Consider the following 12903-nt stretch of genomic DNA (forward strand, 5'->3'; position numbering starts at 1 on the left):
ATATGATGGCCTCACCTTACACAAAATTGTTCAGCGGCTTGATTGCCCCCAATATATCAAATTGAACTTAATTGGATATCATCAATGGGAGATGGTAGCTGTGCAGAGGCAAACTATCCTAAGTTTCAGCAGTGGCGTTTAACATGGCCAAGAAACTTATGGTTATATCTTGACAAGTATGCTAACACCATGGTATGTCTGAAACACATATTAGTTTTATTTGCATCAAAAGTTAAATTCATGTATGAGAATTTTTACCTTAGGCAAAGATAGTAACCTGAATTTTCTTGATTCCTATTTTCTTCTTTCATCAGTTAGATCTCCTTGTCAGTCGCATATATGGACACTTTCATTCTTGCTTCTGCAGAAAATCTAAACATGATTATTTTGGTCAGTAACTGAAACAACTGCATAGGCAAATCATCGAGCACATAGTGTGCATGGTTCAGGAAGGAGGCATTGGTAAGTAGCAGAAGATGGAAGTGTCGAGAATCTCGCAGTCCGAGAGGCTCGAGGCGCGCGGGGATGCTGCCTCCCTTTTGGCCCTCGCCTCCTCCAGCGCGGCCGGCGGCCGGTTGGCCAGGCCACGCGGGGCCAGCAAGCGCGGCGCTGCGCCCAGGGCAGCGGCCAGCGGCTGCCCGGACTGGCGGCCCAGCGGCCGCGGGGCCAGGCCAGGGTGCGGCCGACGTCCAAGTGAAGCATGAGCCCGTGGCCCAGGTGCGACAGCCACCGGCGGCGCAAGACCACGGCCCAGGCCAGGTCAGGCGGAGGCGCGACCCCGGGCCGCGCCGTCTAGGGAAGCCCAGCGGCTCGGTGCGCCTGCCCGGCGGGCAGCTCGGTGGTAGGCGCTGCGCGGCGGAGGCTCGGCACAGTTGCCTGGCGGGCAGCTCGTCCGCTGCGGCTCCTCCTTCTCCGTTGTCTTCCTCTGCGGTGGCTCAGCGCGGTGCTGGACGATGACGGAAGCGGCGGCGCGTATACAGACAAGCCACGTTGAAGGGCTAGATGACGTCAGTTTCTCATCTAACGCTAGAGAAAAAAAAGATGGCGTGGCTCAATCAAATGCTCTCATTTGGTGCAAGAATTGTATTTAGAGAAGATTACCTCGATCAATTACCACCTCATCCCCTCACAAGCCAATAACTATAATAACTGATGAGGACATGTCCTCCATGGATACGACCACACTTGGAGAATGGCATAGAGACTCAAGAGACCAGCATGGATTTCCAAATAGAGATGGAGGCCCAAAACTTATCCGATTCGAGTCGCCAAGGTGGAGGCCCAAATCAAGTTCGAGTTCATATCTGAGTCCAGGAGCAGCACGCACCAAAAATGATGCCTAGGCCGCATACAGAGTCCGTTTTGGATGTTCTTTATATGGATGGAAAGATAATTTCAAGGAGCTTCCAATGGAACTAGTTTCAGGCCCAAATTCATTCATAGTCGACGGGAATCGTCGAAACAAGTGGATGTCTAGAATCTGTAACGGTGCTGGGCTCGTATATCATGTTGGGGTCTATTATGGACGTGGCTAGGGGGTTATGCACGCCCCAACCACCATATAATCAGTAACCGCCTTCATATTAGGGTTAGGATTTTGTTAGTTCTAGTTTTCCTCATGAAACTGGGATTGATTCGTTGTAACTGTTGCGACAAGTCCTTTTATAGTGATCCAGGACCCTCTTTCTTGTTCTACACCACTGTGGTAATTAGTCTTTTTTGTGATTAGAGCTTGAACCCCATCTTGATTTTTGCTTCATACACATCTGCAATTTCAGATTGCGTGTTTACTCTGTCTTGCTTGTGTTCTTCCATTCGCTTGCAGGAAAAGCCTTCTTGGCGAGGTCAATCAACCAACAGAGCAGTGGTGTAACGGTTGCAGGACTTCGTATCGTATCTGATTAGAAGTCGGATCGCCAACGTCGAGTCTCCACTAATCGAACGTACCTACCTCTCGAAAGATCGGGCCTAGTCCTCATTAAGTGGTACCGGTTTTTCAGGTTTCCCGTGAGGTATCCACTATTTTCCCCTTGAGATTTGTTTCGCCTTTGTTCGTCATCCACAAAAAGTCCCCAAAAAAATATATATTCCGCTGTCCTATAACTCTTTGTGCCCACAATTTTTTTTAGTTCAGTTTGCTTTGCTGAATTTTAGTCCCTCGTTGTGTCATCGTGTTCGCTGGGTCTAGGTCTTGTTTGTGGTCTGTTTGGGTGTGTGCTTGTCATCGTGCACTGCAATTCAGATTTCATCTATATATCTCTTGTTGTCCAACTCTTGTGCATGCAGCAAGAGGTGAAGTGCACTTTGATTTTATAGCTTAGTGTTTTTGGTGTGAGGAGAAAAAGAAACAAGGGTCTTTGCAAAAAGTAGAAATATTTTCAGCTCTAATCTTGTGTCTTGCGGCAATTCTAAAAAAACAAGTAAAAGGCAAAGAGGTGCAAAGAAAAAAGAGAAAAAAACCGCACCTAGAAAGAAAGAGAAAAAGAACAAAAGATTGAAAAAAAATCAGAATAGCTTGCATCCTTTGAGTTCTTGTGCAAGTTGCATCCGTTGCTCGTTTGAACTAGATCCAAGACAAGTTTAGGCCTGCGATATAGACTATATTGGGACTATTTTTCAGTCTTGTAATTCTGAATTGAATAATTAATTTTTCTTGCTACCATATTGTGCCTACCCAAAACTACACATATACTTCTGTCAGCACAGGTTCATCTTGTAACTGTTACACTCAAGCTTGACAACAGATTGTACCGCCCTGTTGGCTTTGGTAAGAACACTTGCAAGACGGTGGTAAGCTGCTTGAGATATTGTTATCCTCTTTCCCACCTTCCCGTCCTTATAGTTGCTAGTTGATAGGGATAATACTTTTGTGTTGTCTTTTGCTATCTTCTAATAATGACAGGTTTTTCATATCCACCAATTTATGATGGCATTGGTGCTGATGAGTACATTGAGTGAAAAATTGGAATTGACAACATATTTGCTAATTGCTTTATGTGTCCAAGGAGAAAGGTAAAAAATGCAGCCAGTGTTTTGCGACTTTCTGCTTTAACTTGGTGGGAGAGGTTAAGTCCATTAGATAAACCTCAAACTTGGGATGATATGAAAATTCTTATGAGAGAAACTTTTTTTAGTCCATCTCATATAGTTAACTCTTATGATGAGGTATTTCAGTTAGAGGATCAGTCTATTGTTCTATCTCTTGCTATGACTAAGCTTTTGCAGGATTCTGAACAAACGCAAGAGGACAAGGATGATGCGAAAGAAAATGAGGAGCTCACAACCTCATGTGTAAATTCAGAACCATCACCTCACAATTCACCTAGTACTCCTACTGAAAATGAGAGCAAAGGTAATGAGAGGAAAGCTACACTCACGGATGGTGAGACTTCTCTTGATGTGCTGAATTTTTCCACCAATCAAGCTTTTATAGAGCAACTATTAGTGGAACCTTCCCTTGATTTCCCTTTGTCACAAGATGACTTGCTCGATGTTCCTTGTGATAAAGATGATTTGTGTGATAATACTTCTGCTATACATGTTTTAAAACCACACACTTGCTCTAAAATTAAGCATGTTATTCATATTGCTAGCGCAAACGACGAGCTCAAACTATTGTCTTCTTTAAATACTTTAGGTTACATTGAATTTGAGGTTTTCTGTAATCTAAATTGTTTGGAAGATAGACTTGTTCGATATGCTGATTTGCCATGGTTTTCTAGATACACATATCATACTATTGGCAAATATAATACAAAGGACAGTATATGATACATCGAGTCGAAATAAAAGACATTTGTAGCAATATGAATTCTCCTTTTGTTATGCAAGATTGTGATCAACTTGAGGGCAGCCATAGAATAAATATTATTCCACTTTTCTCTAGTTATGTTTTCATGAAACAAATTTACTCCCAAGAAGGGGACCATTGCTGGTCGCCACCTACGGCTGCTAGTGCTGAATTTATTTTGTAACACTGTAAAAAAAAACAAAGGAAAGGAAATAAGGCCTCAAGGGAAAGGGCGAAAGGCAGCCCCTTCATCTCACGCCCCCCCCCCCCACCCCCCACCACCTCCTCCCCAAATCAAGACGTTCTCCTTCCCTTCTCGTTCTCTTTCTCCTCCTCCTCCCTTGGCTGCTCCACCAAAATTCCCCCCAACTCAGCGCCTAATCCTTGAGGGGAAGTAGCAAAATGGAACGAGAAGAGCGAGAGGAGCACGGAGAGGTGTATCGTCGAGGTGGATTGGTCCTTTTTCCTCCCTTCCCGTTGCCCTAGGGTTTGGGGAAAAGAAAGGTGAGTCTGTTTTTTCCCTTCCCAATGCTGATCAGTTGTTTATGTTGAAATTTGGGTTGAAGATTTAGTAGATTAGTGGGAAGGAATGACGTTTTGGAGCTTTCCTAGGATTTCAGATTTATCACTTTACTGTAGCACTGTTGAGAGGAGATTTCGGGGCACTTAGAGGCTGAACTGATTTTTGTAATGAACTACAAAGTTGTATAGGACATTCAGATCTAGTAGTTCGTCAAATTTCGTGAATTAATCCCAAAGAATTTGAGAGATATGGATTTTACGAGATAGCTGTTATTTTCTGACGAAAATCTGGACAGGGCTGGATCAAGGAGGTTTCTAGAAACCTTAAAGGCATAATTAGACTTTCCAATCTTAAGAAACTTGTAGTACTTTTCATTACCTTTCTAGATTGGTAAAGATTGTATTTTTTAGATAAGTATAGCTTCAGTTTTAGATTTTATAAAATCAGTCTTCATGTTTTGTCGGCAGAATTTTGAGTTAAGGTTTAACCCTTCTTTAGGCCATCTTATTGACCCTTTTAGCAAAAGTTTGTACTACCAAAGTTGGAGGTTATAGAGTTATCTACCTTCTAGTGAAGTTTCATAATATTAGGACATATGAGTTTGGCGATACATAATTATTAGGCTTGCTGTACTGATTTCTGGGCAGATTCAAAGTTCTATTTTCAACTACAATTTTGACCACTTAAGGCCATAATAAAAATAAGATTCGTCCATGAAAGTTTTAGGTCTATCTCTGAAGTTTCTAAATATATTTATTTGGTACCTAATCTGTTTTATATAAATGGATATATAAAAGGGAAGCACTGCTGCTTGTCATCGATGTTGGTGACGAGAATTATTGTTCGTAGGCTCCCTTTTTGTACTGGGGATTTTGGACATAGGGTCACTTTGTATTTCTTTAGCTATGTCATTTGGAGTTGTTTTTCTTATACGTGAGTGGTTTAGCAGGTGATGTTGCTACGAGGCATCTATGCCATGTCTACATGGTCGGTAAAGGCAAGTAAACGTAGCGGTGGTTGCTACATGCTTTAACTTGCTATTTATTCTACCTCTACTTTAAAATTCAGAACCACAACTAATATAATATGATCTATTTAACCATATTCTAATTGGGTTGATATATGTTCTATGGGTTCGATACTTCGATGTGAATATATTTTTCTTTCTAACCAATGTAGCTATGTGGGTATTTTTCCGTCTACTTTAACATGAGTGCCTATATGCATAAAATGTTTGTTAGACCATGGTTTTTTATATTATGGTTGAGGTTGATAAATCATTTACATATGACTTATACATGATAATTTATCCTATGACATGTCTTTCTGTGAGTAAAATCAATGGAATCCTTGGCAGTTTACTAATGAGTGGACTTGTTATAGTAGAGGTTATGTTAATCTTAGTGTATGATAACCTCTATGGTGATTATGCTACTTATGTCTCCTAGTGTTATCATACATTGGGTAAATTGAAGTTTGGATTACAAATAAGGTTCAAAGCAGTTTTCTACTATTTTTTGGCATATGTATGAAAATATAAGGATTGAACTTTGGGTTGACTAGCTCTATTTAGAAACGGTATTTTCTTTCTTTGATATGATAAATATGCTTCGGGCTTGAATTATGAAATTAGAGTTCTTCTCTATGTTTAAATTACTCATAACTACATGATATCCTATTTTTTTAGATTAGGGAGATCTATAGATATGATGGTATGATTAATTATTTGGTTGATGTTTGGCATATGTGTGATTACATTATTTAATCATGACTGACGCTATTTATATTACAGAAGCACCGCTTGTATCTCTCTACATTAATTATTATGGACTATTCTCTTTTTCCATCATGTAGTACATGGTGCTTGGATATGGAGTATATGGTATTTGGATATTATTTGGATATGTCATTCATCTTATGACATTGCATTGCATTGCATTGCATTGCATTGGCATATGGAGTTATGTCATGAACCTATGGTTCCGACCGTACCGGTACAGCATCGTTTATTGGGCATAACAATGCAGCTTCATACCTTGTTGGGTATGAAGGCAGGAGTTCATATGCATCCATGTGCATACATCATTGGTTTGGCATAGAGATGCAGCTTCATACCTTGATGGGTATGAAGGCAGGAGTTTATGTGCATTTATATGCATTTCTGTATGGTTTTGAGGGTTGGATGTGATGAAGTGTATTACGATATACTATGAATAATTATGTCTCACATTGCGCTATGGCTTATCAGACTTTGGATATACTATATGTGGACGGTATGGATACTTTGATATTGGTTTAATGTAGTCGCATCGAAACTAACATGAGAAGCGACACTTTTCCTAGTGAGGTGAGTTACGGTTCGCTAAAGGGATTGTGGAGATATTATTTGTTTTCCCTTCCTTGCAATTCGTAAGCCTTTCAATTTATATACGTGTTGTTTTATTTGGTTATGGGATATGATATACATTAAACTACTTTTTCCATGTTGTTATGACAACCTATATGTTATTGGTTTTGTGGGTGATTTTCTATTGTTCTATTAGGATCATAAATTATTCCTCAGGTGTAACTCATTACAAACTAATGCTATGTTTTCATACCATGATCACCTAATTCTTAGAGAAAGAAGAGGATATGCGAAGGGCTATTTTATACTTGTTACGACATTAAATGATTAATTAATCTGATGTGGTTTAAATAGTTTATTAAAAAAGTTTGCTTGCTGAGATTATTCAACCTCACCCTTATTTTTCCCTCCTCAGGTTGTCCTTTGAAGAGAGCATGGGGAAATGGGTTAGTTGGATATCCTACACTTTTACAAGATCCTATAATGCTAAGACGGTTTGTCCTGAGTCCGAGAGATAGTAGAGAACCCTTGCTAATGTTTGTTAAAGATAAAGTTGTTCTGTTGGAGTATCACGCTTTAACATATTGTATATCTATTGTTGCTTCCGCTTTGTGCTCGCTTCAAGGTTTTTGCTGTCGAAATTTTCAATTTCGGCTTCTGGTAGTGTAGTTGTGTAGCATCCTAGGATTGCGTGATACCTGGGGTGTTACATATTTGCAATGAATATATTCTAATGGATATACAACCATCTATTTCTGCTTTGTCTTTTTTTTTGGGCGATACTTCTGTTAATAATCATGTAACATGATTACAAACTGCCTCTAACAAGCTTTGGATGCACGATGGAGGCTCATGCCACACCGTCTCCACCGTTCCATCAGCTTGTTTGGCCAACTCATGAGCTACTCTATTACAAAGTCTACTAGCATGTATAATGGTAAAATCTTGAAACTGTAGGCTTCGTTCCTGAATCTCCATGAGAATTGGATGAATCACTGATCGATTGTTTCCTCTGTTCTCCCAAAGGCCAACAACCTCCTGGCAATCAGTCTCAAGGCAAAGCCGAGTGACGCCATGTCTCTCTGCCAGGACCACACCATCCATGCACGCACATGCTTCAGTCGTTAATGCGTCCATGCAGTGATTATACGCTGCAGCTTGTGCTTCCAGGAATCTGCCTTCATCATCCCGCAGAACCGCCCCTGTTGCACCCCACCCGTTCTCAGCATGAAACGCAGCATCCACGTTGCATTTTATCCATCCCTGCTGTGGTCTCATCCACCTCACCTGCTCCGATCTTGGCTTGCTTTGCTCTGGAGGGTGCAGGAGTTGCCAAAGATCAAAAGCTGTATCCCGGACCCAGAGCACCGCATGTCTAAAAGGCATACCAGCTTCTCCGTGTCTTCGTTTGTTACGCTGCATCCAAAGGGACCACATGCCGCAGATGATAATAGCTCTCTTTGGCTCTCCCATGCACCAACAAGTCTCGGGCCCAAGTTACTGGATGTAACCTAGGCAATTTTACCCCAGTTAGTTGGTTCGTCAGCTCCCAGAAGATTTTCGCGATTGTGCAATCCATCAACACATGCCCAATTGATTCTTCCTGACTACCACACGTGCCACAGGTTTCCACAGGTTCTATGTCTCCGATGTAGCACCTGTTTAGCCGGCAAGAATTCGTTGATTACTCTCCACCAGAACACCCTCACTTTGGGGGGCACATCAAGCCTCCAAATACGGCGCCATGAATCATCTCCTGAAGTTCCCACGGCTTCCGCATTATCATGTTGCTGTCTTCTGGCATCCAAAAGCTTGTAGGCCGATTTGACCGAGTAGAACCCGTGTTTTTCTAGCTCCCAGGCCCACACATCATCTCCTAGGCCCCTAATCGGTGTTCTCAGAATCGCATCCGCATCAATTCTGCAAAAGGATGCCCGCACCACGTCCTCATCCCACTGTCCACTTCCTGAAATAAGCTGGTCTACTCGCACGAGATCAAGCCCTTCTTGTGGTACAATAGGTCTTCCACCAAAATGTTTTTTTTTTTGAAGCCTCCCTTTCTGAGTACAAATGTAGTATCTGTTCAAGTACACAAGAGCACCCACACACCCCTACGCACATACACAGACCTACATCTATACACAGAAAATATGATCGCGTCCTTCATGAGATCGACAGAGCCAACCTAGTTTTGTAGACGACGGGCACGTCATACTGACCATTGTGGCGTCACGCAAGGGAGGCAGCATGAAGCTTCACCAACATGACTCCTGTACAAGGGCCAACTCCATCTGAAGCACATAGAGAGGCGCTGCAGATCCGAGCAGCCCAAACCCCACAGGTCCATCGCCGCCACCAGAGCACGTGACAATGAGGTGGACGAAGACCAGGAGGAATTTATTCCATAGTGGCCGCACCGCCTCCACCGAGCAAGCGCCGCTAGGAAACCAGCCTCATGCTGTTGTTGCTGACGGTACCGGAGAGGAAGAACCCACTCCGTCACCAGACAAGCCCACAACAGCACAATAGAACATACCTCACTTGCAGTCCGCCGGACTACCATCGCCGAAGACGCCGTCATCGGTGATGTCGCCACCAGAGAACTGGAGGAGGAAACAAAAGCCTCGATGGTGTACCTGACGTCGACGCCACCACCATCAAGGAAAGCCTAGCTACTAAGGCTACATCTTAGAGCTATCTACACCTACCTCTACTACCGCCGGGCTGAGAGGGGCCGGCGAATCAAAGGAGGAGGAGATACGCTCGCCTCGAAAACGCCCGGTCAGCACTGTAGCGTGGGGAAAAGGCGTTTCGAGAGAGCTCTACTCCATCCACGCACGCACCTCCCCTAGCAGGAGGACGGGCCAGCACCAAAATGTTGGGGAATCCACCTATCCTCCCAGATGCGCGTACTTGACCCATCTCCGATTCGTCGAATAAGACCTTCTTTTAGAACCTCTCTACCTGACATAATTGCACGCCATGTGAAACTTGACCTCCTCTTTCTTGTGCAATTCAGGAAGTCCGAATCATGGTAATATCTCCCTTTAAACACCCTAGCGCAGAGTGAATCCGGCAGTGTCATGAGGCGCCAGCCTTGTTTGCCAAGCATTGCTAAATTGAACAACTTGAGGTCACGAAAGCCCATACCACCCTGGCACTTCGGCCGTGTAAGGTGCTCCCAACGCAGCTAGTGAATATGCCGGTTATCTGCAGAGCTTCCCCACCAGTAGTTAGCAATAGCTTGTCGCATCTTTTTGCAAGTGTCAAGTGGCAGAAGAAAGCAACTCATGGAATACGTCGGGACTGCTTGCGCAACTGACTTGAGAAGAATTTCTCTACCAGCACAGCTCGCCTCCCTTCCACTCCAACTTCCAATCAGCCCCTTCACCCTTGTGGGCATATACTCAAACACCTCATTTGTCGTTCGTCCGACAGAAGTTGGCAGGCCCAAATATTTTTCAGCCAGAGCTTCACTGTGTATGTCCTGGCGTTCTCGAAACTCCTCTTTTGAATCGCTAGAACAGTTCATACTGAAAAAGATAGCTGATTTGTCCCCATTAACCAACTGTCCGGAACCCTATTATAAATTTCCAAGACCTCCGGCAGTCGATCGGCCCCTCTCTGCGATGCTTCCGAGAAAACAATACAATCATCCGCAAAGAGTAGGTGCGAAATCCAGGGCGCATGAACACCAACACGCACACCTCTGGAAATATGCCGTGGACCAATCTCTCTGAGAAGGCAAGAAAGACCCTCCGAGCAAATCAAGAACAAGTAAGGTGAAATTGGATCCCCCTGTCGAATTCCTCTCGTCGGTCTGAAATGATCCAACAACACCCCATTAGTTCTAATACAAAAAGAAACTGAAGTCACGCACCTCATAATCCGTGACACAAAGTCCTCATGAAGGCCAAGTTTGAGCATGATCCCTTCCAGATACTCCCATTCAACTTGATCATACGCCTTTGCCATGTCCATCTTAACGGCGCATGCCCCAGTCTTTCCTTTTTTCCGCTTCAGATAATGTGTGCACTCATATGCAATTAGAACATTATCCGTGATGAGTCTCCCTGGCACAAAGGCACTCTGTTCCTCCGATATAATTTCATCCAGAAACTCTCGGAGTCGATTAGCCAAGACCTTCGAGCAGATTTTACACAAAACGTTACACAAAGAAATTGGCCGAAATTGTTTCATCTCCACCGGATTCTTACACTTTGGAATCAGAACAATAGTAGTGAGATTTATGTCATCCGGTAATTCACCCCCATTCAGAAAATTCAGCACCGCTTCACACACTTGTGGGCCTACCAAATCCCAATGCACCTGAAAAAAGCCTGCTGTCAATCCATCCGGCCCAGGTGATTTGTTAGGGCCCATCATGAACACAGCTCTCCTAATCTCCTCAGCGTCAACGAGTCATTCATCGCCACTGTCACCTTTGGCTGCACATGCTGTAGAATAGCACCCACATCGAGGTTCTCTTGAGCCGTGAACAGTCCCCTATAGAAGGACGTAGCCACTTCTTCAAGCTCTTCCTACTTAACTGCAATTGAACCATCATCTCGTTTCAGAGATTTAATCCTGTTGCTTCGCCCTCGCTCTCGTGCCTTGGCTTGAAAGAGAGCGGTGTTACGGTCGCCATCCTTCAGCCAGTCGATCCGCGAGCGTTGTTTAATTTCTCCATGCACTCCTCCCGTGAGAGTAATTCTGAAATACGTGCCATAATCCGGCGTTCCTGGGGAGACGCCCCAGTGCCAATAGAGTCTCTCCGCACACGCTCCAACTCTTTTCGGAGTTGGGCCAAGTCCTTCCGCACCGAACCAAACACAGAGCTCTCCCAAGCCTGCAAGGATCCCTGTACCTGCTCAAGCTGGCGGCACACCTGCCCGAGAGTCACAACCTCATCACCAGTTACCCAAGCATCCCGTACCGTGTCCATGTATGTTGGGTCCCGCCTCCACATATTCTCGTACCTGAAGCTGTATGCGTTTCCTTTTCTTCCACTGTTGTGTTCTCCAGCACTCAATCAATAACGCACAATGGTCAGACTCTGTGGTCTGTATATGCGTAACTCTAACATCTCAGAACAAATCCAGGAAGTCTTGTGTGGCAAGGCCCCGGTCCAATCGAACTTTGATATTGTGACGTCCTTGCTGCTTATTATCCCAGGTATACGGGAGCCCGATGAATCCAAGATCCGTGAAGCCGCAATCAGACACAGCTCCCCTAAAACCATCCATCTGTCTCTCTGCCCGCACCTGCCCTCCAAATTGTTTCGAGGCATCAAGAATCTCATTAAAATCTCCAGCACATAACCAGGGAAGATTCGACTTGCTCTTGAGCATTTTCAAACAATCCCAGCTTCTGAATCTCAATTCCCTTTTCGACTCACCATAAAAGCCCGTGAGCCTCCATCGCTCCTCCTTTGTGTCAGGGTCTAGCACAGCTACATCGATGTGTAGCTTGTCATAGCTTTGTAGCTTAACATCTACTTCCCTGTTCCAAAGAAGAGCCAAACCCCCTCCTCGCCCAAAACTTCCCACTCCCACACCATTAGGAAAGCCTAGGGATCTTTTGAGCACATCAACTCCATCATAGAACAATCTCGTCTCAGAGAGAAAAACCAGCATCGGGCAATGTAGCTGAATCAAGCTACAAACTTCTCGAACTGCCTCGGGTTGCCCCAATCCCCGACAGTTCAGACATAAGATTTTCATTGTGCCCGGCGGGGACCGTTCGCAGCCGCCGCCGATCTAGCATTGGAATTATTTGCTGATGTTTTCTGTTTCTTACTAAATTCATCAGAAACATCGTCGGTGCACACCAAGGAAAAATTTCTCGGCGAGAATTTTCCGAGAAAACCGAAAATCCTGTTTCTCGGCGGGGTCCGGTTTTTTTACTTATCGCTCGAAATTTTCGGCCCTTTTGAATATCCGCCCAAACCAAATTGGTGCAGCCAAATATCAGGCCACCCCGCTGCCTCCTAACACTAAATCTTATTCATATTCCATTCCCCATCTCTCTCGGTCCCTCCACGACTTCATAGGAAGCCATGACGATAGCGGTGGCCATATTAAACAGACTGTTTGTTGTGGCAAGAAAGTCATATTTATATGCATTGTTGTATCTTGTTTATACTATTAGATTATTTGGAAATAATCTAGGTTACTTCCTACATAAATTGAGAATTTTTTTTCTAAATTTCATTCGAAATCAAAATGGTAAATCCAATAATTT

General features: G+C 43.9%; 1 long non-coding RNA gene across 2 annotated transcripts; it reads left to right on the plus strand.

Annotated features, from left to right (window-relative positions):
- The first annotated feature begins 4061 nt into the window (after positions 1–4061).
- LOC120670023 lies at positions 4062–7421 on the plus strand. 2 transcript variants are annotated; one of them, XR_005673006.1, is made up of 3 exons: positions 4062–4294; positions 5263–6660; positions 7076–7421. It is a non-coding gene; the product is annotated as an uncharacterized LOC120670023 (long non-coding RNA). The 2 variants fall into 2 exon arrangements; XR_005673005.1 differs by having other exon boundaries at positions 5263–7421.
- Positions 7422–12903: the final 5482 nt, after the last annotated feature.

Source organism: Panicum virgatum, chromosome 4N, assembly GCF_016808335.1.
Source record: "Panicum virgatum strain AP13 chromosome 4N, P.virgatum_v5, whole genome shotgun sequence".
In the NCBI taxonomy this organism is placed as follows: Eukaryota; Viridiplantae; Streptophyta; class Magnoliopsida; order Poales; family Poaceae; genus Panicum; species Panicum virgatum.